Raw genomic sequence first — 24,005 nt, forward strand, 5'->3', positions numbered from 1 at the left:
TGTTTTAAGATGAAATTGATCAGTCTCTTATTGGCATATGTGCATACTGTGCGTATGCCTCGATATTGCCTTAATTTACAAGCATTATAAGCAAAGATAGATAGTGGCTAGCAGTGGAATCCAGGACGCGCGTTTCGTCCTGTTTGTCATTTATTCAAATTATTATAATCATCACAGTTCATATCATAATTCATTTTAATCGTCAAGGTTACTAGTGAAAGATAGAAACTAAAAGAAATTGTCTTCATTATTCATTACTTTTAAATTAGCATGAAATAATACAATTTATTCATTATTCTTTGTTTTTAAAATTGTAGAATCATTGACAAAAGTTGACACAGTCCTTAGTTTTTTTTTTCTTACTTTTTTTTATAATTCCAATGTCTATTTAAAATGTTTATTCTGACTTGATTTTATGCATCAAGTCTGGGTGAATAAGGCACCAGTGTCTTTACACACAATATATATATATATATATATATATATATATATATATATATATATATATATATATATATATATATAAGAACGTGTATGTCCATGTTGTTTGTATTGGCAGTTATCCCAATCGATTTAATTTAGACATTGAAAAACGGCTACATATACACGGATATAAATTGACCAATCAAAAAGGACATTAATCGGACTGGTTAAAAAGTATCAGTTTAGCAGTGTTATTATTATTATTATTATTATTAACATTACCATTATTATTATGAATTTTATTATTTAAAAATAAATTTGGTCAATGTACAATTTAGTTACACATTTATATAAACCTGTCCCAACTAGCTATCTTATATCATTCATTAGTTTAATTATTATAAAAGGGTATGAACAGACTATTTAATATTCCTTATGTATATGTACATCATGTAATAATACATCATATTATTTAATTATAACTACAATATCATTACAATATTGAATAAAAATCAATATTTAATTAAAAATTTTCAATCAATAAAACAATATGGAATTTTCATTATTATTTTCTTTTATGAAATAATTTTAATGGTAAGTTATGTATTTGAACAAAAGAAATTATGAGTCAATTGAAGCTAAACTATTATGAAAAACCTGGAAGCACTGTATGTCCGTTTCATTTTAGTATGGGACTCTTCAGCAATGCGCATTCACGACCTAAGCCCCCGCGAGACTCAAACCCAGGACCTATTAGTCTCGCGCGCGAGCGTTTAACCACTAAACCACTGAGTCAGCCGGAATCCAACAGTGTTAATGTCTACATTCAACCAATCTAGCTTCAAATGACTCATAATCTTAACCACTGAAATTGCTATAATATCCACAAAACTGTTCTGATATGAAAAGAAATTAGTTAATACTTTAAGAGAACTTTTATTTTATTTGTAGGATTTAAAAAATATGTATAACTTGATTTATTTGATTTTTATTTTGTACTATTTCACGAGTGGGATCGTGGATATGTACTGCTGAGGAGTCTCACAACAGAACGAAATGGCCGTTTGACACTTCTAGGTTTTTAATGGTAGTCTAACATCAATCGGTTCATGATCTCAATCAAAGAGTATATAGTATTCGTTATCATTTCAATGGAAATCATTAAACTCTATAACCTTATAATGATAATTATTTGTAATAGTCATGGATATTATGAATCAGATAATCATTTTCATTTGATAATTATGTTTAAAATGAGTCAAGTATCACTAAGACAGATGAATGGTTGTTATACAATTTAATTGATTAATCTTTAAGTTAAGTATACATCATTGAAATGTATAGTAAATCAGTCCAATATTACTAACACTTTAAGTAATGATCATGATTGTAGTCTAAATAAAAAGTATATTTCTGAATAGTTTTCATTAGATTGATTATATATTTATTGAGACTTTTTTCTATTTAGTAGACTATAATGACCAGAATTAAATAGGATAGAGAACTTATTATCTAATTATTATATCACTTAATCTAGAATACTTGTGCCCTTAAAACTTGATACTACATCATAATGGTAAATTAGACCTTACTTATTTGGTATTTACATTGATCTATGTTATATTTCAAATTTTCAGTGATTCAGTAGACAGTGGTTATTTTCTATATTATTCTAGAGACTTATTTTTAATATACAATTTCAATAACTTACTGGTATTTCCACTCAACACTGTCTCTGGTAGTTATATTTATTCATATATACACATACATTTATAACAATAGACGAGTGCGAAGTAATAATTAAAATGTCACGTCTCACAGGGAAAACAATCTTATCCGATCGATGAGCTGCTATGAATGGGTTGTGAATGTACATCCGGTAACTCTATGGTATGGGGTGATACATTAATCCCATATGGTAAGTAAAAAGGATAATGAAATACAAGGTAAAAAGATCAAATGTATTCACACAGAAATTAGGCTACTTAGTAGGCGGGGGAAACATGTTCAACAAATAATAATTCGCAAGTTGCTCTTGTGACTAACAATATTTAATAAATCATTAAAATCTTGATCTAAGGATCATGACTAAGTAAATCATGACATAATATGGAGTTTATACATATTATCCACCTGTGAGAAAGAAAAAGAGAGAGATAGTAAGTGTTGTTCCTACCAGACAAGAAGAAAAACCTTTCCAATTCCTAAATATCCCTACAATATTTTAGAAAGAGACTGACTATTTGTCCAAATATTTTTTTAAGGCGGTAATTTGTATTCAATTACTAAGGTTCTCAAATCATGACTGTTTGTTATGCTAGATTTTAAAGCATTAACATTTGTGAATTACACTTTATCATCCAGTTTCTTAAACTCACTTGTCCCATTAATGTTTAACCTTATGAAATAAAGGTATTGTGGTAAACTATATAATGATAAGCTTTATTCAAATTTTCTTGTGGTTATTTATAATATAGTAGTAGACACTTATCATTGGTTCTCATGCAAATGCAACTGAGATGAATATGCAGACATTATTATGCATAACGATATGAGTTCTAGTTTCAAAAAATATTTTAATAAATTCGTACAATTAGGTGAAACATAAGTTTATTTTAAAAACGATTATGGATGTACGAAATCTGCTATTATCTACTTATCATTTTTACTTAGAAGTGTAATTATGAACTTTAATGGCTGACTACTAACTTATGTGAATAGTCTCCAATTATTTATAATGATGAATAGTTGACGTAATGTATACTTAATAATTTTCTTCACTTTTCTAATATGAAGCTTTAAGTTTGGTGCTTTTAGTCTACAATGGGACTGCATTTGTACTTCCAAAACCAAATGACCAATTGTCAATGTCATATCCTCTTTTTAAACATAAGGCTTTTAATATTCATTTCCAGATGAGATTGAGTTGACACATTAACCTATGTGTTTTAAACTATAGGCATAATAAAAATATGAAACAGATTTACGCCAGATAATTTACAAAACGAGGTCTTATTTACACTGCTAAGTTATTAGATAAAACAGATTTATGAATAGAAATAAAGCCATTTTATTCATGATCATTTATACATAACTGTAAAAGAAGTTATAGGATGAATTTCTATAAATGGGAATGTATTCAAAACTTAAAATCTTTTCCAATAATAAAACAGAACTTCGATCAGCAATAAATTGGTTCTTGATGCAACATCTACTGGAATTTGACATCATAAATCATGATAATAAATCGACAGATTAGGATCAGTTATTGATACATACCTGTCATTCATTTTACGGTATATATATATTATCTGTATACATTTGGACTAAAGTCTGGGTCTCTTTACTCATATTTCCAAATAAATCGAGATATTCAAGTTTCATACTAAGCATCCTACTGTTAAATTGCTTGAATAATATACTATGACTGTCCATAAACCATGTTCAAAAATACAACAATATTTTTTATCAGTGTGGTTGATAAGATCATTCATCATAGAATTGTAGCTCAATTACCTGTAAGTCATGATCTTACAGTGGCAATTAATTCCTCATTTTTTAATCTCGAAGAGACATAAGAGCTAACAATTATAAAAGAATCACAAACAAACTGTCTATTGTTTTAAGATGGTTAGTACGATATTTTTCTCGTACAGTTTCTTGGTTTAAGTCATAATATACACTTTTCCATAAAATGTCTTTATTAACAGGAGAATTTCTGGTTAAAATTTGAATGGGCTGCACTTTTACAAAATCTGAGTTGTAATGTTAGAAACTTTTGTTATGTTAATTACATAATATTTGGTACAAAGTAAAAGTAAATAAGTAAACATTTTCAAGAACACTATATAACGGGAGACATAGTCCAGTTCACAATAAAAATGAGAAAATTTTCCTGCGGTTAGCTGAGTTCTTTTCATTCCTATGAATAATGTAAAAAAAAACTACAACGTGATTGCCATTGGCTTAATTTTCGAGCCATATCTGACAATGCCTCAAACCACTGATTTAGATTATTTCTAACGCCTCAACTACGGAGTCTTGATGAAGCGACAGATTGCAGTTCTATATAGCTTTCTTTCGTACTACTGCGTTACTTCACCTCACCACTTTTTCTTATCAACCCGTGTTCACACATAACGCACAATGAGGAAGTCACTGGGGTGGTATTCGTAAGAAACGTCCAAGCTACCGAAACTGGTATTTCAGAATGGTTACACAATTTGGATCGTCATCACTGTCACTGTGCATAATGCTGAGCCTTCACATTATGAATATGGTGTTGCCATTGAATGTTAGCAAACCCTCGGAGACAGCGGTGATTGAACACAGAAAGCCAACGAATAACCACAGCTCGGAGAGTTTAGGTTTCGCAAGTATAAAAAAATTAAGATGTGTTTATATTTACAGTAAGAATAAAGACTATACGAGTGTTATTAGTTTAACATGATATTTTTAGGAACTTTTTATTGTGTTGATACGAAGTTATCATAGCGACTTTTCTTAAGGGGCGTTGATGACTATCCAATATGATTAATTAAGATATATAAAAAAATCCAAGACTCATTAGGGAAATCAACCTAATCATATTTTATCAGAATAACTAAAAGTTATTACTGGATCAATCTCACTTTTGTACAATGAAAATCATTTGCAACTATTCTTGAGTAACTTTTAATTACGTAAATCAAAGAATTTAAAAATTTTGGGCGAGACTAATCTATGGACGACCTTCGATAGAATCTTAAGCGACCTTGAGAAATATTAGCCAATCAGCAAACAGCTAGCATAGAGTAAAATATGTTATACAAAACCAAGCAAATAAAGTGGATACACTTCTTATACATGGTTCAAAAACTTGTCAAGGTCAGAAATAGGTTCAGAGGTTCTAAAATCGTAATGCATGCAGTAGAGGAAATCATCCATACGGCTACAGAATAGTCGGCCTCTGGAGCCATGATAAAGTCTCAAAAACTCTTTCAGCCTCGACCACATAGTTCAATATTGTTTATGTGCACTCCGGTTGTTGAGTACACAAAGTACAAATTATGGATAACGACACGATACACATAACCAAGCATATGTAGGAGCCTGTACGCTCTCCAAACATCCGTATATATTGTAGTACCTGGCTGTAGCCAGTGTTACTGGTGCTTTTATTATCCAGTTCGCAATAACTGTCATAATTTGCCTTAGTTAGGAATTATATATGGGGTTTTCATCACGAACCGACATCAGCTATAATGCCAGAAATTTATTTAGCCAAATGGATGAAAGACTTTCACGTTAAAATCCGAGACCTATTATCTTATACCCTATTGTTTCGTCCACAGATTATAGTCCCGCCGTTTTATTTGTTATAGCCGCTCAATTATCACGTTTTGTACAAAATTCCCTGTGAACCGTTCGTACGTTAGCATTAAGCACTCAAGTTGGCGCCGTAACCTTGAAATCTCTAAAACGCATCTGACTGGCTCTTCCATAAATTGGAGTCTCGCCAAATTTTGTTATTTTAATACTTAATGACTTAATATAAACAATCCATTTGACTACTTATAAATATACTAAGATGTATTAAAAAAAAGTAAACTAACTCATTTAAATTCAAGGTCTTTTTTTATTTAGAAAAATTATATTATTGATTAATAGTTACCTTGTCTTTAAAAAGGTCACCAAAATAATTGATTCTAATAAGTAACTCGATTAATTCGGTCAATCATCTATCTTGTTTATATTCATTATTGTATTCTTTCAAGGTGTAAATATTATTGGCTTTTATTTTCTACGTCATTTTCACATGTACAAGTTTTATTTATTTATTTAAAAAAATTTTCCCTTTCATTAGAATCTATAATTAAAAGTAGAAAGTGTATGGATAAGGATATTTTTCACTTAAAGTATGATGAACAAGTTATTATCACTTGGTGTTTTTTTACTTGTATCTTCCCATTGTTATTTAGGACTGAAATTGATCAGTCTCTTATTGGCACATGTGCATCCTGTACTGATTGCCTCGTTATAGCCTTAAGTCATAAGCTTCCTAAGCAAAGATGGATGGTGGCTAGCAGTGGAATCCAGGACGCACAGGATGCACATATGCCAACATGAGACTGACCAATTACAGTCCCAAATAACAATGGGAAGATACAAGTAAAACAACACCAAGTGAATTTAAACTCCACCCCATTACACACGCAGGTGGCTATCAGGACTCAGTAGCTAGGTGGATAATGCGGTGACGTTTGAAGCGAACGTTACTGGGTTCGAGTCCCAGAGTGAACATCAATTCCGGGGTGCAGGCACATCCAGCTGACGAGTCCCAAATAGGACGAAGCGTACGTCCTAAGTTGCACTGCTAGCCACTATCCATCTTTGCTTAGAAACTTATTATCAGTTGAATGTTTTTAGAGGAAGGATTTACTAATCATGTGTACCAGATCTTACAAAGATCTTATTTAACTTGTAATCATTATCCATACTGAATAGTTGAATTCTTGAAATTGAAACTTCCAACTTCTAAAATATCGCTTCATAATACAGTTTCACGATGTACTAGAGAAAACTAAGGTGGGGGAAACCAATTTATCGTTTAATACAAAATTACATAGTAATTTAATAAGATATGGAAATCAGTCATTGAATACATTATTTGTACATCTCCCTTCAGTTGTTCTTTACATACTTCATCATTCTTCCGATCTAGTTGTTATTCTGATTGTTCTTTGTCTTCCTTCCTTTTCTCTTCATTTCAATATATTGCTAGTAATCATTTTACTTCTAATTCCTGCCACATACTACTTATATCTGTTCGTATAGGTAGTGCACATCGCCTTGTCAGTTCATTTGGGATCAAGTGTCAACAACCGTTACATGTCATTTGCTTTCATTCGATAGTTTTCAAACACATGGACAGCCACTGACCGATAAAGTATATTAGTGATGAAACAGTAAGCATTTATTGAGGAAAATGTGTGTCATAAAATAATGATTATTAAGAACTGTCTACTACGTAAAAATTATAGAAAGTAAGATGTCAAATACTTGGGATAAAATAGTGCTCATAGATCTCTTTTATATTGTTACACAGTCAATGCATTGAATCTTTGTTATTTTCTGAAGTTCAAAAAAGGGGAACAGTGGTAAACAGTATACAAAGAATACTGCTACAGTTTTATTATTATCATCAGAGAGGGGCTTTGTGGATCATTCTATTACGACAACCAGTAAGATTTATTTAAACAGTTACATACGAGTTTACTTTTCATGTTGGTTGTTAAAATGTATATAGAATTTAATTTGCTATTTAAAAGCATACAATCCTACATGTTACTTATATTATTATTAACTCTTGTTGATTGAAATCTAACATTTTCATATATGACTGAGGTATTAATCACGATCTATTTTGTTTGTAACCATAAGTTCCTAACTGATAGTTTTTATATAAAAGTGGCAAATTCTTCTCATAAAACGTACTTTGTGCATAAAATAGCCGAACATTTTGATTACTATCAGAAGGGGTTTTGTGAATTTTATAGTAATTTTAATGGTTGAGATCATGAGTCAATTGAAGCTAGACCACCATGGAAAACCTGGAATCATTGGACTCATGATCTCAACTATTAAATTTTGGTTATTGTTGAATTTTCTTTTATATATATATATATCAAACTTATTGAATAATTACTAAAATAAATATAGTTATATCCCACTTAATCGATTTCATGTTATTTGCCCATCAGTATTTATGGATTACTATCAATAAGGTACGTATTATTACCACTAAGTTAAGTGATTCAATATACACATATGCATACTTTATAATGTTAGATTGCTTAAAGAAGTCAAAAGGAAGCCTGCGTAATCTAGTAATTAATAAGATTTCTGACTGAAATTCCAGATGTTAATAAATCGAAATTTGTGAGGAGATATAGATTCTCTTGTAGATGAGCGGTAAACAGTATGAAATGTAGGTTCACTATGTTTTGTCAATTATTTATCATCTAAAATCAAATACGATTCTAGTTTATTACTCAATTGAATAAAGTGAATATTCAGATATAATTTAAAGTTGTCTTCAAGTTGGTTGTTTTAGTTTTTCTTCTTTTCAACTCTCTAAGGATAAAAATAAAGAATAATTTAACTTCTTTAGGTGTGATTTCAGGACACGAAGTAAACTGAAGCAAGATGAGCTAAAATGTATAATATATTCAGAAATTCTTGGTAATATTAATATTAGTAGTAGTCCATTTAATTTATACATTTCACAAGGGAATTTCAATCGGTTATTTACCTCATTTCGATTTCTTACATTAATTTACTCATATAACAGAGTGATCAATATAAGTTTTCATTTTACTTTCTGATACTCTACATCAATAAGTTTTATTGATTAATTGGTTAGGTTTTTTTAAAAACAGAGTTTAGTAGTCAGTGAATTCACTATGAAAGAAACATTTCATCGTGAACTAAAATCCTTTAGAGAACCACTCAGAACCAAGGAGAACTGAACACCTGTTTCGTTCTAGTTTGAGACTCCTTCGAAGCAGGAAACTACTAGTTCCCTGAACCTTTAGGGTTCACAGCGAGCATGATTTCTTAAAACAGCGTAGTGTTTACTGCTAAGGAGTTCTAAACAAGGACAAAAGAGGTGTCCTTTTGCTCCTCTCCTTATTGTGAAACCGATTTTAATTTGAACGGGTTTCTACGATCCACGCAGTCAATCAGTAGTTTTTCTGCTATTCTCTTTAATAATTATATTTTTTCTACTTTTCATACTTTTTATGTCCTATTTACCGTAAAAATGTTTCTGTAGCATATCAAAAAAGGGAAATGTGATGAGAACAAATAGTCATAATGGGAGACTGTGTGTGTACGTTTATGTATGGATACTACAATTCTTTACTATTCTTTTATATACTGTGAATGTGTGGTCTTTTTTGATATTCAGTGCATGGTGCAATATTCCTTTTTTGTTTCCTGTGTGAGGTGCAATTTATTAAAAAAAGTCATTTTAGGCGAAGACATGATGAAATGAGACCTTTTTTGTGGTAAAACATTCCTGAATTTTATGATTATTTGTGATATAACCGAAAATAGAGAATCACAAGTTATGAGCTTTTTTTCATAGGTAGTTTTTGTTGCTTATTGAAAAGGTAGAATAAAACAGCCAATCACTACTCGATTGTTCTCAAAGGTTCTCTTGCTAATAGGAGTTAGAAACAGTAACTACCTTCATATTGTACATATCTCCTCGTAAAGACAATTCAACAAATATAAATCGCTTCAAAAAGTTGATGAACTGGACCGACCTAAATGTATTATCAGATATTTCACGGACTTTAACTCTTATCATTAAGAGCTATCGCAAACTTGAAAATCTCGAATCGGTGTCACCTAATATTGAAGTCAGCGATGGTAGAGTATTATTATGTTTTCTCCTGTATGTTCTAAATCAATAAAGATAACCAATCGCTAGATGGAAATCATCACCATGTTAGCTAATTCAACCGATTTTTTTGACCATATTTCCTCTGTAGATGTTAAGCATAACTTCACAAAGTAATTTATTGAATCTCAGACTTTTAAAAACTATCGATATGGTTCCATTTAGCTAGATTTTACGCTTGTTAGTATCTAAAAGTAAAGTGTATCTCAAATCTGTAAGGCGAATCACGCCCCGAGTGTATGATACAATCTGTTACTGATATAAATACTGTTAATTAAAGATATTTCAGCTGTAATAGAACAAGTTTGTCTGGTTGTTAGGTTCCAATTTTCGTTGACATTTAATATATGAATTCATCTGATGGATATCTATTTTCCCTTCTAGTTTTTTGTGTAACGCTTCAAAAGATTTTTTAGACTGAAGTTGGATTATGACTAGAAATCGAATCCAGCGTTCGAGTTCCATCGTATTTGAGATTCGTCATCCCGCATCCAAGTGCTGACTTAGAAACGGTTACTGAAATTCAGTAACTTTGATTTGAAATGCCAGCGCATTATTCACAGAGCTACAGATTCGAGATACCCACTAACCTGTTCAAAGAATATATATATATATAATAGAACGAAACGGCCGTCCAGTGCTTCCAGGTTTTCCATGGTGATCTAACTTCAAGTGACTCATGATCTCAACTATTGGAATTACTAAAATCTCCACGAAACCCCTCCTGATTATGATATTGATAAATTTTTTATACCTTTGTTAACAATTTAAAGTAAACAGAGGAATAGTGAGTCAGAAATTCAACTCACTTCACTAAAAAAGATTTTGATTTAAACAAATAAACTTTATCTTGACAAATGAATTAGTACTTTGGTTAGTGATATTGTGTATTCTGTATATATTGAATTAAAGTTTCCATCCATTTTATACTACATAATAAGATTTTTATCACCATCTTGAAATAAATGTAGACGATGGCTTTGAAATGTCTATACTAATTTGGGTTCATTCAAAATTCTACTACTTGGACATGAGTAAAGTAGCTAGGTGATTGTGTATTTATACATGAACATTAGACGATCAATCACTGAAACTCAGATAACACTGAAAATATTTCTCTCGGTTGAATGAGTTTTCTGGGAGGTGATTGTTGGCAAGCCACCTTTTTATAAAAGAATTCGTATATATATACATACAGCTAAGATTTAGTGCATCTTTATCACTACCGTACACTTTTTTTATACTGCAGAAATCTATAAAAAAAAATTAGCTGTTGATGAATAACACAATGTTCATTAAGGGCTTGTTTAAAGGTTTTAATAATGTCTGTATGATTGTGTATTCTTCAGATGCTTTTAAATGTATTTACAGTATCTCAAACAATACATGTATACATACATATTTATTATATGAATAAAGCACAGTTTGTGAATAATTGATACTGAAAGTAAGATGAATCAAATTAATCATTATAACAGAATGGATTAATCAATGAACATTTGATTCAATTTCTGGAAATTATTCGAAGATGAAATACTGAATTGTGCATACTGTTATAATTTGTGACCTTGTGTCCTATTAATATATAACTTAATTATACCACCAATTAGAGAACAGTGAATTATCGACCAGACCAATGACGCATAAACGCATACGAACAATCTAGAGTCCCCATCGGTCCTTCTTCCTGACTAGCCCTATCTATTGAGTCCGGAACACCGATCTCAGCCTCTGCGATATGAATCATGTATTTCAAAGATATTGGATTTATAAACAAACAAAAAAACCCATATCGTACCATAAAATAGGAAATAACATTTGTACAAGATCGAACCAAAAGTTGCTGTGAATGCGGAAGACTGTAATTAATAGACTGGGCATAACTCAAGAACGGTAAATCGTATAATAATAGTCTATAGGTCAAAATAAAGCTTATAATAAGAGGAACATGAATATGCATAATTTAACTACTTATTAATTATACAATAAAAAAATATATCGTAATAGTTCATAAATGGATTCTAACAGTTACGATTCATTATTCTCATCGGAATATATCACATATCAACTCCCTACTATGTATAAACACTGAAAATTTTGTAGATGAAGGAAGAATTAGCTGCCATTTAGTTATGCTTTGGACCTATTTTTCTTCAACATTTATATTACATTGAAATTATTAAATTTATGTGGAAAACGAATAATTAAAATGTTTCAGAAATGACAATTGAAGTAATTGTGAAGATTTTGTTTTTAACTTATTGCAATGTTTATGCATAGTATTGCTTAAACATGCAATATAATGAAAAAAACACTCTGTTTAGGATATTTTTGACTAGACTATATAATGGCAATCCTGTGACATGACAATGACAACATGTAATTGATTTACCCTTCTTTTCTTTTTTATTAGAAACATGATTAATTTTAGTCCAGTTATCAATCTGTTAGCAACTTGTTAAATTATTGGTGTGAAGATTGTAGTAATTTAATAGTTGAATTCATGAATCAATTGATGTTAGACCACCATGGAAAACCTGGAAGCACTGGATGGCCGTTTCGCTTTAGTATTGAACTCCTCAGCAATGCGCATCCACGATCCCGCCTCACGAGATTCGAACCCAGGACCTATCGATCTCGTGAGTGGGCGCTCAACATCTAGACCACTGAGCCGGCATCCAACGGTGTTAATGTCTAACTTCAACCAATCCACGAAAGTGAGCCACCGTTCATCATTGTCTTCAGTGAGTTGCTATCTCGCAACAGATCTGGTTGAACTCTACTGGTCACTGGGTTGGATCGTGGATGCGCACTGACGAGTAGTCCCATACTAGGACGAAACGGCAGTCCAGTGCTTCCAGATTTACCATAGTGGTCTAGCTTCAATTGACTCATGATTTCAACTAATAGTGTTTTGTTATAGTTCCCCTGTCAGCACAAACAAGAGTTAACCAAATTGCAAGTGATGTTTACTTTTCTTAAATCACTATGTATTTGTTATCGTTAAACAGGGTATTAGATTTGTGGTGGACCAAATAATATATGAATTCAAAAATGATAACAGAGTTATTAAGTACAAACTGTAATGTTAGTATATATCAATTAAACGTTATAAACACAACAAAAATTAGAGACGCTACTTAATTCAGCAGGTTTGTGCGTGTTCCGGTTGAGTTTGGTACCAAAGTTCACAACTATAGATGATTAAAGATTCCAGTAAGATTGATGTCCTTCCAGTGATATAACCAACCGTAGAATATGGTACAATTTGGTTGTAGTCTATAAATGTAGACAGTAATTGATTTAGAGTTCAGTTAACACAATCATGAGCAATGAAGAACAATGGGTATGTGTATAGCAGTTTATTCGTTAGTAGGTAACAGCGTGTGTCATGCTATGAGCGTAACACGACGGAAGAAAGTGTGTTCAAGGTTATATACTTAAACAACACGTACAATCATTTAATGGTAAATGTACAGGCTATGAAAAACTAACAGAACAAATACAAATAACATCAAAAACTATTTACAAAATAAGCTTGCCATGCATATCACCACAGATTGACTCCTTATTCTGTTTAAGATGATTAGCTCGATCAGTTGTTTTATATGAGAATATAAAATGGTTGCATAGGATATGACTGATAATGAACTATTCAATCAGTATGGCTTGAAGATCTCAATCATCCAGCCCTCATATAAATAATTCAATTTTTATTCAAGTAAAACTTGGTTTTACTCAATATGTTATTACAGGTAATTAAACTATGGATCAGTTAGGAAGACTAAAACCTGAAAGTGCGAACCTGTTATTTATTTTTTAATTTACATATGCTTTACAAGTAAAAAATAAGTACTTAAACATTATTGAAATGTTCCAGTGAATTTTAATCCACTCGTAACTATGTCCTTAAAAAATACATTCAACTGTCAGTTGAAAATCAAAAATGAACGAGTTAATCTTATGACCATGATAAATTTACTGTAACCCTTCAGTGATCATTCAAGAATAGTTGTGGATATTTTTTATAGTTATTGAAATTACTCCACGATAATTTCAATGAATGTTAGTTATTGTCCCAGGATATTTACTTACTTAAGTCTGTTGCCCCTTCATGGAGGAGCATAAGCCGCTCACTCTATCCTGAACAATTCTTTCCAGTTATTTCCAGTTGTTATTCATCCTTTTCATTCAATGATATATTTTAAAAATTATTTATATATAATACACATATATCATAATTGATATGATTTTTGTTTTGTTGTATTTTGTCACAAATATACATGAGACTTTGTTATGTTTATTTTCAAAATTCTAATTATGTAAATAAATATCTATTTTATAATGATTGAAGGGTTTATTGATCGTAAATAATGGTATGATTTGTATGTTGTATGGAGAAAAAAAGACCCTATTACTGATGTCCAAATAATGAATATTCTTTACATTAACATCATAATATCATATTAAATATATTGGTGGATGTTATATTAAACTAAAATACTAATGGATTCGGATTCCAATTGAGTGATATAATCATATTGGTCTGTAAGTAGAATTTATTAACTCTTATTTATGTTCTAGCGATAAAAATATTCTATCGCTGTTATTTGTAGTTTACATCATAGATTAATTTTAGCTAGATCACTATTGAAAATCAACAAACACTGGATAGCTGTTTCGTCCTAGTGTGAGACTATTTAACAATGTTCAGTTATAACTACATTGGTAACTAAACCCAAGACATCGGTACCTCATAATAGGCTTTTAACCTCTAGACCACTGAGTTGCTATCTGGTAGTTCATATTTTTAACTTCATTTGATTTATGACATCGAGCTGTTATTATCTATTGGGAGTGATGATAATTGTCTCATACATAACATGACTGAACTCCAATGATCAAGCTTTCTCAAAGCAACTCAAGGCATCACTTCTCGAAGCTAGTTACTGATAATCACATGATGACTATTATTATAGGGTAGAGTGAACATCACGGACTGAGTATATTACCAATTAAAGTGGTTTTATGAAAATGTTTGACCAAATACAGATTCAGTACATAGAAACTTCTGATATTTTGGCGAGCGCGATACCTTTAGTCACTGAGTTAGAATACATTAGTTTAGATATTTAGTTTCACCTATAAGTTAATTACTAGGTATGGCGGGATTTTTAGTCACCGAGGTGATTTTATGGAAACAGTTCTACCATTTGGAGCTATATTACTTCTTTATTTGTAATAACTTTTCAAAAGCTTTCATGTCCATATTATAAAGGAAAACTTTAACAAAGATTCACCTTTACTCGAATCACCAATTAAAAATGACATCCTATAGCCATACTATCTGTATTTTTTAAGGTAATGCTACCGTTTTAAACATTCTTGAGCTCATCACTGAAATATAAGTATGATAAGCGACTGAAATATATCTTTTTATTCGACAACCGCCAAACATTCAATTTACCAAAATCAATTATTTAAGTGTCTTAGTTATTAGAATGTAATTCCATATTGTAGTAATGGTTAAAAATTTCAGTTCCTATAAGATTTAAGACAACCATTCACTTATTAGTATTCTAATGGTGTGACGAGAAAGTTAAAGGATTCAGTTAATAACCGAATGATTTTTTCAAACCAGAGATTTCAGTCACCCAGTGTTATTACTGAACTTAACCATACTTATCGATTAAGGTGACTAATTGAATGAATTTAATGGTTATACAGACAGAATAATTAAAAAACCCCACAAGTATATGGATATAAAATGTTACAAATGATTGTCAACATTATGTGATATCATGTGTTCTTTCATATTTCAGTTAGTTGGTAAATATAACTCTGCATTTATTTCAGTTTACTACTGATTTAGGGTTTACTAATAACATGAAATCATGACTTACATGGACAGCAGTAATGTTTTGAACGTAATGATGACGCTCTTTTGTACACAACAGATGTAAGAAACTTTATTTTGTTTTGAATTTCATTTACAGGCAACAACTATATCGAAAAATACCAAGTCACCAAGTGATTTTTAAATTAATTGTCCTATAACATTTGTTACATTATATTTGTATTCAAACGGTAAAGAAATAAGACTAACAAAAGTGTTTTTTGTTTTGTGTTTACATGAATGTTTGTTCGCTTCGGTCTTAACTAAAGGCTAGCTTGTATTAGATGTTTATTTCAATGCTGTATGAAACCTGAATTAACTCTGTCATGATGAAATGAAGAATAATTTCAAATAATTGAGACATTATACTAAATACGTTAGTTTTGAATCATTGAATAAGAAAACAACTTCTTATGTCAGGAAATAGATTTCACATATTTAAACAGTCTGTTAAGTTGAATAATCATAATTTATATTTGAAACCTTTCAGTTAGTTCAACAAATAATGGGTATTACTAACAAATTAAAACTATAATGAATCAGTTTATCTACATACTTTCTTATTGTTGATTATCATGGAACGTTAGTGATTTTCTATCAGTTAGAATCGATTTCTTTATGAGATATTTTAAGTTTTATTGATGCATATCTTTCATAACTTTCACAAAGCAGATAACTCATATCATTTAAGAATTTTATTATAGAAATCTATTGAAAAAAGTATTAAGTGAGATAAATTTAAACTAAACTAATTGAGTTCACTTGTTATTGTTTGCCTGTGTCTTCCCCTTGTAACTTAAGGCAATATCGAGGTAATACGCACAGGATGCACATATACCAACATGAGACGAATCATTTGCAGTCCTAATCATCAATCGGGAGATTCAAGTAAAGAACATCAAGTGAATATAAACTTCACCCGATTGCACAAGCAAGTGGGTATCAGGACTCAGTAGCTGAGTGGATAATGCGATGGCGTTTGAAGCGAACGTTAGTGGGCTCGAATCCCAAAGTGGACATCAAATCTGGGTTCAGGTGAGTCCAGCTAACGAGTCCGAAATAGGACGAAACGCGCGTCATGGATCCCACTGCTAGCCACTATCCATCTCTGCTTATAAACTAGTTGAGATTGAGAATTAAATTTGAAACTCAGTTTTCAAGTTTTCAACTCTTAATGTATCTTTCTTATTAGTTCCTTTTTATTTTAAATACTTCTAAATGAAAATTAACAATATAAGACAGATATTTCATTTTGTTAGTGTTTGAGAAAGAACACAAAAATTACTTTCATCATTGTGGTTATATAAAGTTTGAAATTTTTACACATACTGTGTTAGTATGTATGGAGTTTATAATGTAGATTCCTATTTCATTCTCCCAGAATAACACAAAGTTTCATTGAAATAAACTTGAATAAAAGTCGCTAATTAGGATAGAAATGTGAGATTTACACAGCATTATTAAATAACGATAGTTTATTGCACTATAATAGTTAAGTGTTCTCATCCAAATTCTCTAGTGCAACTGTAGTGAACACTCGTCCCCCTTTAAAGAAGTCGTTCTCGCGGTGGTTCGTGCTCACCGTACCACATCCTTTGTCTCTGCAGTCCGCGCTACACTCTCCGTCAAAACGTTGAGTCTGTGGAGCGCTGACCACCACGGCTCCGTCGACCTGCCGGAGAAAGAACATCCGACATAGACCCGCCATCTGAGACGCTTAACACCCGTGCTCCACCAGCCTGATGAGTCACCTAAATCCGACGCCCACCCAGCAGCAACACGTCCCACCGCCCCACTCCGCCGACAACACCCGACACAGCCAACGCCGCCCCGTCAGAACACTCCGTCCGATGTCACCTCCCCGCACCAGACTGCCCCAACTGGCACCCCAGCTCCAGGTCCGCAACGGCGTCCGCAGGACAGCACCCCTCCCCTCCTGGTTGGCAGCGACACTAAACGTAGTGAACACGAACACCAGTGGGAAACAATCGAATGTATTAAACACAAAATTACAGGACTTGTTAATAAAATCTAACAATCATAAAGTAAATGCTTAATTTGCAAAATGTCCACCAATTGTCTCAAAATGACTCAGACTTCATTGCTCTTGCATTTTCATACAAATTGCATCATGTTCTCATTCTTTACTATTCGATCCTCTTGTCTCTCTGCTGCCAGACCTTCTGTTCACGGTTAACATCATATACTACTTATGTCAATATAAGTAGCACACACCACACAACTAAGCTTACAAACTTTGGTTAAAAAGTTATTGGTAATTCATTGGACCTTAAGCAAGATTGAAAACTCTTAGATAATAATTTTTTTACTGAAATAGAATGAGTTTTTTAGAGATTGTAATTTAATTTGTGCTTACTTCCAAGATTTCTTCTTCATACTGAAGGCTTATTGAAGCTTTTAATATACTATTGTAGCAGTGATTACTTGTAATTGCTTTAAAATAAACACTGAGAATTGCGACCTTAATTTCCAGCTGAAAAACTGATATATTCCTAATCTGGTAATAAACTTAGATATGTGGCCTCCTGAAATTCAGCATTTATAACGCTCTTCTTAAGACTATTGAAAACGAATTCTCGTTGACGTTTACAGAAATTTTTTACACGGTCTTAGTTTTCTTGGTTTTATGAAATCAGGATATTTATAATAATGGTGTTATTTGTTTATTGTGAACTCATGATTTGGTTAGATTTATAGTGATTTTGTGAAACTCATCTTCCATTGCTATACTACTCAATTCGACCAGTACATATATAGCTTATAAAACCAATGATGTCATTGGGTTAAAACTGCTGGTTTGTTATCACGCTATTATGGTAGGTAAAATTTCATGAAAGGTTCCGCTTGTATTCAGCGCTGACTATCGACTAAATATTGATTCTGGATCTACAACATATACTTTTTTCAAACTGTCATAATACTTTTCATTTATAAATATCAATCATTAAATTTTATTAATTTTATTTAATGAAAAAGAAAATATTGATGACTGAATGAATGAATCAAATTTTACTGATGATATAAAAGAAATCTACTAAGATATACTACTCACACGAAAAGTTTTTCATGAAAATACTTGACAAATGTAAACTTTAATTATTGTGTGACCATTATTTTTGTTCTTTTTATCAGTTATGGTCATCAAAATCTTAATATTCAAACTAGCTGTTAGAAATAAAAGTGTATATGTTTCTATATCCATATATATATATATATATATATATATATATATATATATATATATATATATATATATATAATCGATGTTACTTGAATCAAACCTATATTGCTAAATATTCTACGAAATAAATGATAATCATATATAACTGTAGTCATCTAGATATTCAGATTAGAAATTTCTAAATACTGTCCATATAATTTATGTAAATTAGTATAATATGAGTTTATCATCAGAAATATACCATTGTTAATTAATTCCTAAATGAATTAAAATTTTGGTTGTCTGCATTTTTCGGTTTATGTAACTATTTTTTAAAAAAAGTCACTGAAAAATGATTAATACCTAATTCAAAAACTAGGTTAGTAACATGAATTGAACTGACGGTTTCAGATACCATAGATACTTTCAATTGCTAGTCTAATATATATATGGACAGATTAGTAGTTAAGGCGTAGGACAGAACTGAAACATTAGTCTGTTTTAGACTTATTTGAATGCTACATTTTTACTGAGAAAGTAAGGAAATCTAATATCAAGAAAATTGTAGTTATACAAGAGAATTCTGGAAAATAACCAGGTTGACGTTTACTAAGTATACTAACGAAAAACCAGATGGATCTATCATAATAACTTGTTTTATGGAATGAGACGCCAAATTTTTAAAATGTATTTCAAAACAAAGTTAGTTCTATAGGATAAGTTTAATAAGAGCTGTTGAAAATTTTATCTTGAAACATTTGAAGGGGAGAGTAGTAGTGATAACTCAAGTATTTCGACCAAAAAGCTGAACATATAAAGAAAGTGGCATCAATCTGTAAAGTCATTAACTTCTAGTCGTACCCATGTTGGTAGATGCAGACTGCTTGGTTGGGGTCTGAGTGACTATCGTAACCAATGGTTGTAGACTCTTGATGATATGGCTCAGAATCGATCACAATGGCGTCGGTGTATACACATTCTGTCTTCCTTTAAAATATGAGATTAAAATAACTTCATATCTATCTTTCTACGAACTAATTCTTTCCTCCTGTACTGTATCCTCATATGCAATCTTTCTTTTATATATTACCACCTCTGAATTAACTACTTCTATGAATCTGGTGTTCATCTTGTTGTGTTAATGAGGTATGGCAACTTGGACTGGTGCATATATGTACCTGGTCCTACGTTGTAGCTGACTGACTGACTATAAAGAGAGATGTGGTTTTATATAGAATTTAGGCTGACATAACAGAATTTAAAGTTTAGTGATAATAAGTAATTGACTAACAGTTATAGAATTATGTTTAATATGTGTCGTCAATCAATAAACTTTGGTTAGTACTGACAATGGTGGTACTTTTATGTTTACTGTCACATGACCTGTCCGTGAAGAAAACATTGTGGATTCAGATGCAATCTTTGATTCAGTGGTTTTTTGCCTTATCCTGTCTCCCAGTCCTGATTCTTGCATGACTACTATCGTTTTTCTCTCATATCATCATTTTTAATTAAATTAAATTGTTCGTAACCCAGTTCAACTATATGAATCTTTATAATGCTGGGAAGCTGTATTAAATGTGATAACAATCATGTTTTTTTAAAAAAAAGATTGAAAATACACTAAACGAAGCTATATGTTTTTATGTTACATAAAGAATTAAAAACAAACTACCTTACATGTTTAATACAACTGATTAAATAATTATATCGAACGGACTTTGAAATATGTACATATTGAATCTACCTTTATTGAATATAAGCTTCGTTTTATTCTTTTAATAAGTCATCTACGTTTGTGAGTACATGAAACTCTGGTTTCTCTCAATCACTTGTTTCAGTTTCAGTTTCAGTTTGGGAAGGACAGGAGGCTCGATGGCCTATGTTAGTCCTGGCAATGGTGGTCTCTCAGTTGATCCAACTTTCTTTTGAAAGAGTCGACGGATGGAGCCTCAACGACGTGCTGAGGTAGTGAATTCCACTCGTTGATGATTCGATGGGAAAGTCGATAGTCAGCTGACAAGTAATTTGTTCTCGGCTTATGAACTTTTTTGGAGTGTCCTCGTAAATTCTCTGTTTTGGAAGACAAGAAAAATGAGGGCATGTTAGGTGCAAATTTATCACTAAGCAATTTGTAGACTGTAATCAAGTCCCCTCTAGTTCTGCGATATGACAACGGGAAAAGGTTCAGCTTGGCCAGTCGAGATTCATACGGAAGCTTCGCTATTGCGGGAACCAGCTTAGTCGCCGTTCTTTGAACCTTTTCCAGAAGCTCACTGTCTTTTTTAAAGCAGGGGCTAGCCGCCTGTATGCAGTACTCAAGTTTAGGACGAACGAACACTGTATACAAAGTCAAAAACGTCTTAGTGTCGACATGACTAAAAGCCCTACGTATTGACCATAACGTTCTAAAACTTTTGGCGGCTACTGCACGGCAGTGTGCAGTAGTCTTTAAGTCTTGACTAACGATAACTCCTAAGTCATTATATGTCTGGACGACAGGTAGCTCAGTGTTATTCATCGTATATGTATCTGTGCCTTGATGACCGATATGCATCACAACACACTTGGAAGTATTTATCGGCAACTGCCATGTTTGAGACCATTCAGATAACTTCTTCAGGTCATTTTGAAGTTCTAAGCTATCACTCTTACATCGTATCGTTCTCCATATCTTGACATCGTCGGCATATAGCAAGACCGATGATGATAGGAGACAAGGAAGGTCATTTACATACAAGAGGAATAGCACTGGCCCCAAAACTGTACCCTGGGGCACTCCACTAAGCACAGTTTCCCAGCTAGATAACTTTGAGTTCACCCTTACTCTTTGTTGACGCCCAACTAAGAAGTCTTTTATCCACATCAATAAATTACCTCCAATCCCGATATGTCTTAACTTATATAACAGCCGGTTGTGCGGAACTTTATCAAAAGCTTTACTGAAATCAATGAAGGCGACGTCTACAGGTAGCTTTTGGTCCTTAAGAGCACACCAGCTTTCACGAGCCACTAATAAGTTAGTGAGACAAGAATAACCTATTCTGAAGCCATGCTGCTTCTCCGAGAGGATCCGGTTTTTATCGAGATACTTAAACAGCTCCTTCCGAATAATCTTTTCTAAGATTTTAACAACCACACTAGTTAGGCTAACGGGGCGGTAGTTCTCAGGTTTGTGTTTCGTGCCTGTTTTGAAGACAGGACTTACTATGGCGTTTTTCCAATCTTTCGGTAAGCGACCCTGCGTAACGGATAGGTTAAAGCATGTACTTAAAGGGTTCGCAACGAAGTTAGATAATTCCTTCAGTAGCCTAGGATGTAATTCATCGGGCCCCGTGGATTTACCTATGTCAAGCTTATTTAGCAGACCAAAGACATCGAGTTCTTTAATGGTCACGCTATCCAGTGTATGTATGGGGGATCTGTATACGCTGACGAGAAGGGTGCTTCTATGGTATACACGTTGCTAAAGTAGTTCGAGAACGCTTGAGCCTTACCAAAGTCGTCCTCCACTAATGATGAAGCAGTACTGTCTCCCCATAGAGCAGGAATATTTCCTTTTCTCCTTGTCCTTTGGTTTATATAGGAATACAAGCGTTTAGGACATTCTATGGATTCCTTAACAAGTTTTTCTTCGTACAATTTTCTAGACTTACGGAGGGTCGAGGCACAAGTGTTCCGAGCCTTTCGATACTGAGATTTTGACTCATCAGTCCCCAGTAACCTAAATCTATCCCACGTTTTCCTTTTCTTACGGAGAAGGATACGGACCTCCCTACTGAACCATGGTGGTGAGTTTTTCGGCCCCTTTGGTATAGTCCAAGGGATGTGAGGTGTGGTAACTTTTAAGTATGATTTTCGAAATGCGTCCCAGGCCGTTTCAATGGAGGACTCTGGGTCTATTGTCCAATCTATTAACGATGCTGAGTGCATGATGTCTGGTATCTTTGCTTTCCAGACGTTGGGTCTGGACTGGACTGACGCGTCCTCATGACTGGCAGTTATATGGAAGTCGAAAGTTAAAACTGCGTGGTCACTTTTACCTAAGGGTGGCATATGGTGGAGGTTCGCAACATCATCCTCATAGTGAGTCAGTATAAGATCTAATAAGGATGATTCAGTGTCCGGGTCGTACCTAGTCGCTTCTTTCACATGTTGCACTAGGGCACATGTGATAACCGCATCAACTAGTTCCTGCTCGAAGGAATTTTCTGACGATTCAGTTCGCAGATTTTCCCAGTCTACCATAGGTGCATTAAAGTCCCCTAGGATTAGACATCGACCACTTTGGGACCAAGTATTGAGACTGCTTAACAGGATCTCATTTGCCTCACAGCTTGGACTGCGATAGACCAAACCAATCAGCAGCTCTTGTCCCTTGCATTTTAAGCGAAGACTAACTAATTCACACGTCCCACTCTCATGGGATACACTATCGATAATGGTAAATGGGATAGCATTCCTAATGAATAGAGCTACTCCCCCTCCTTTGCGCTTTTGTGTTCTGTCGGCCCTTACTAACGTAAAGCCCTCGAAATCAAGTTCTATACTATCTATAGCCTGTGTCAGCCAGGTTTCTGTTACTGCGATTATATCTGGCTTTATAGAGTCAATCTGCACACCTAGTTCCGATCGCTTATTAAGTAAGCTTCGTGCATTGGTGTAACAGATCCGAAGCCTGTTTAAGTGCCTTCGTGCTTCACCCAGAGCGGCTTCGGCATCATTCTCTGTCGAAGTCTTACAACCCGAAAATTTACAATTTTCAGGTCCTTTTCGCCAGCGTCTAACCTATGTTGTAGTTCTTTCTCGGCTTCCCGTCTTTTAACACGGTCTGCCAACGGTAGGTCCTTTCGGATAAAGACTCCTGAACCCTTTAATTTGTGTCCATTTTGTAAAATTAGGTCACGTTCGTTTGAAGAGCCGAATACTACTTTAAGCAGTCTGGAATGATTTGGTTTCGAGTCCGTTAGACTCCCTAGTCTATACACCTTTAGCAAGGTGACCCCAGTCATATTTTGAGGCATGAGTTGATTAAGCAGCTGCCTAATCAGTACAAT

Source organism: Schistosoma haematobium, chromosome 4 (assembly GCF_000699445.3).
Source record: "Schistosoma haematobium chromosome 4, whole genome shotgun sequence".
Classification (NCBI taxonomy): domain Eukaryota; kingdom Metazoa; phylum Platyhelminthes; class Trematoda; order Strigeidida; family Schistosomatidae; genus Schistosoma; species Schistosoma haematobium.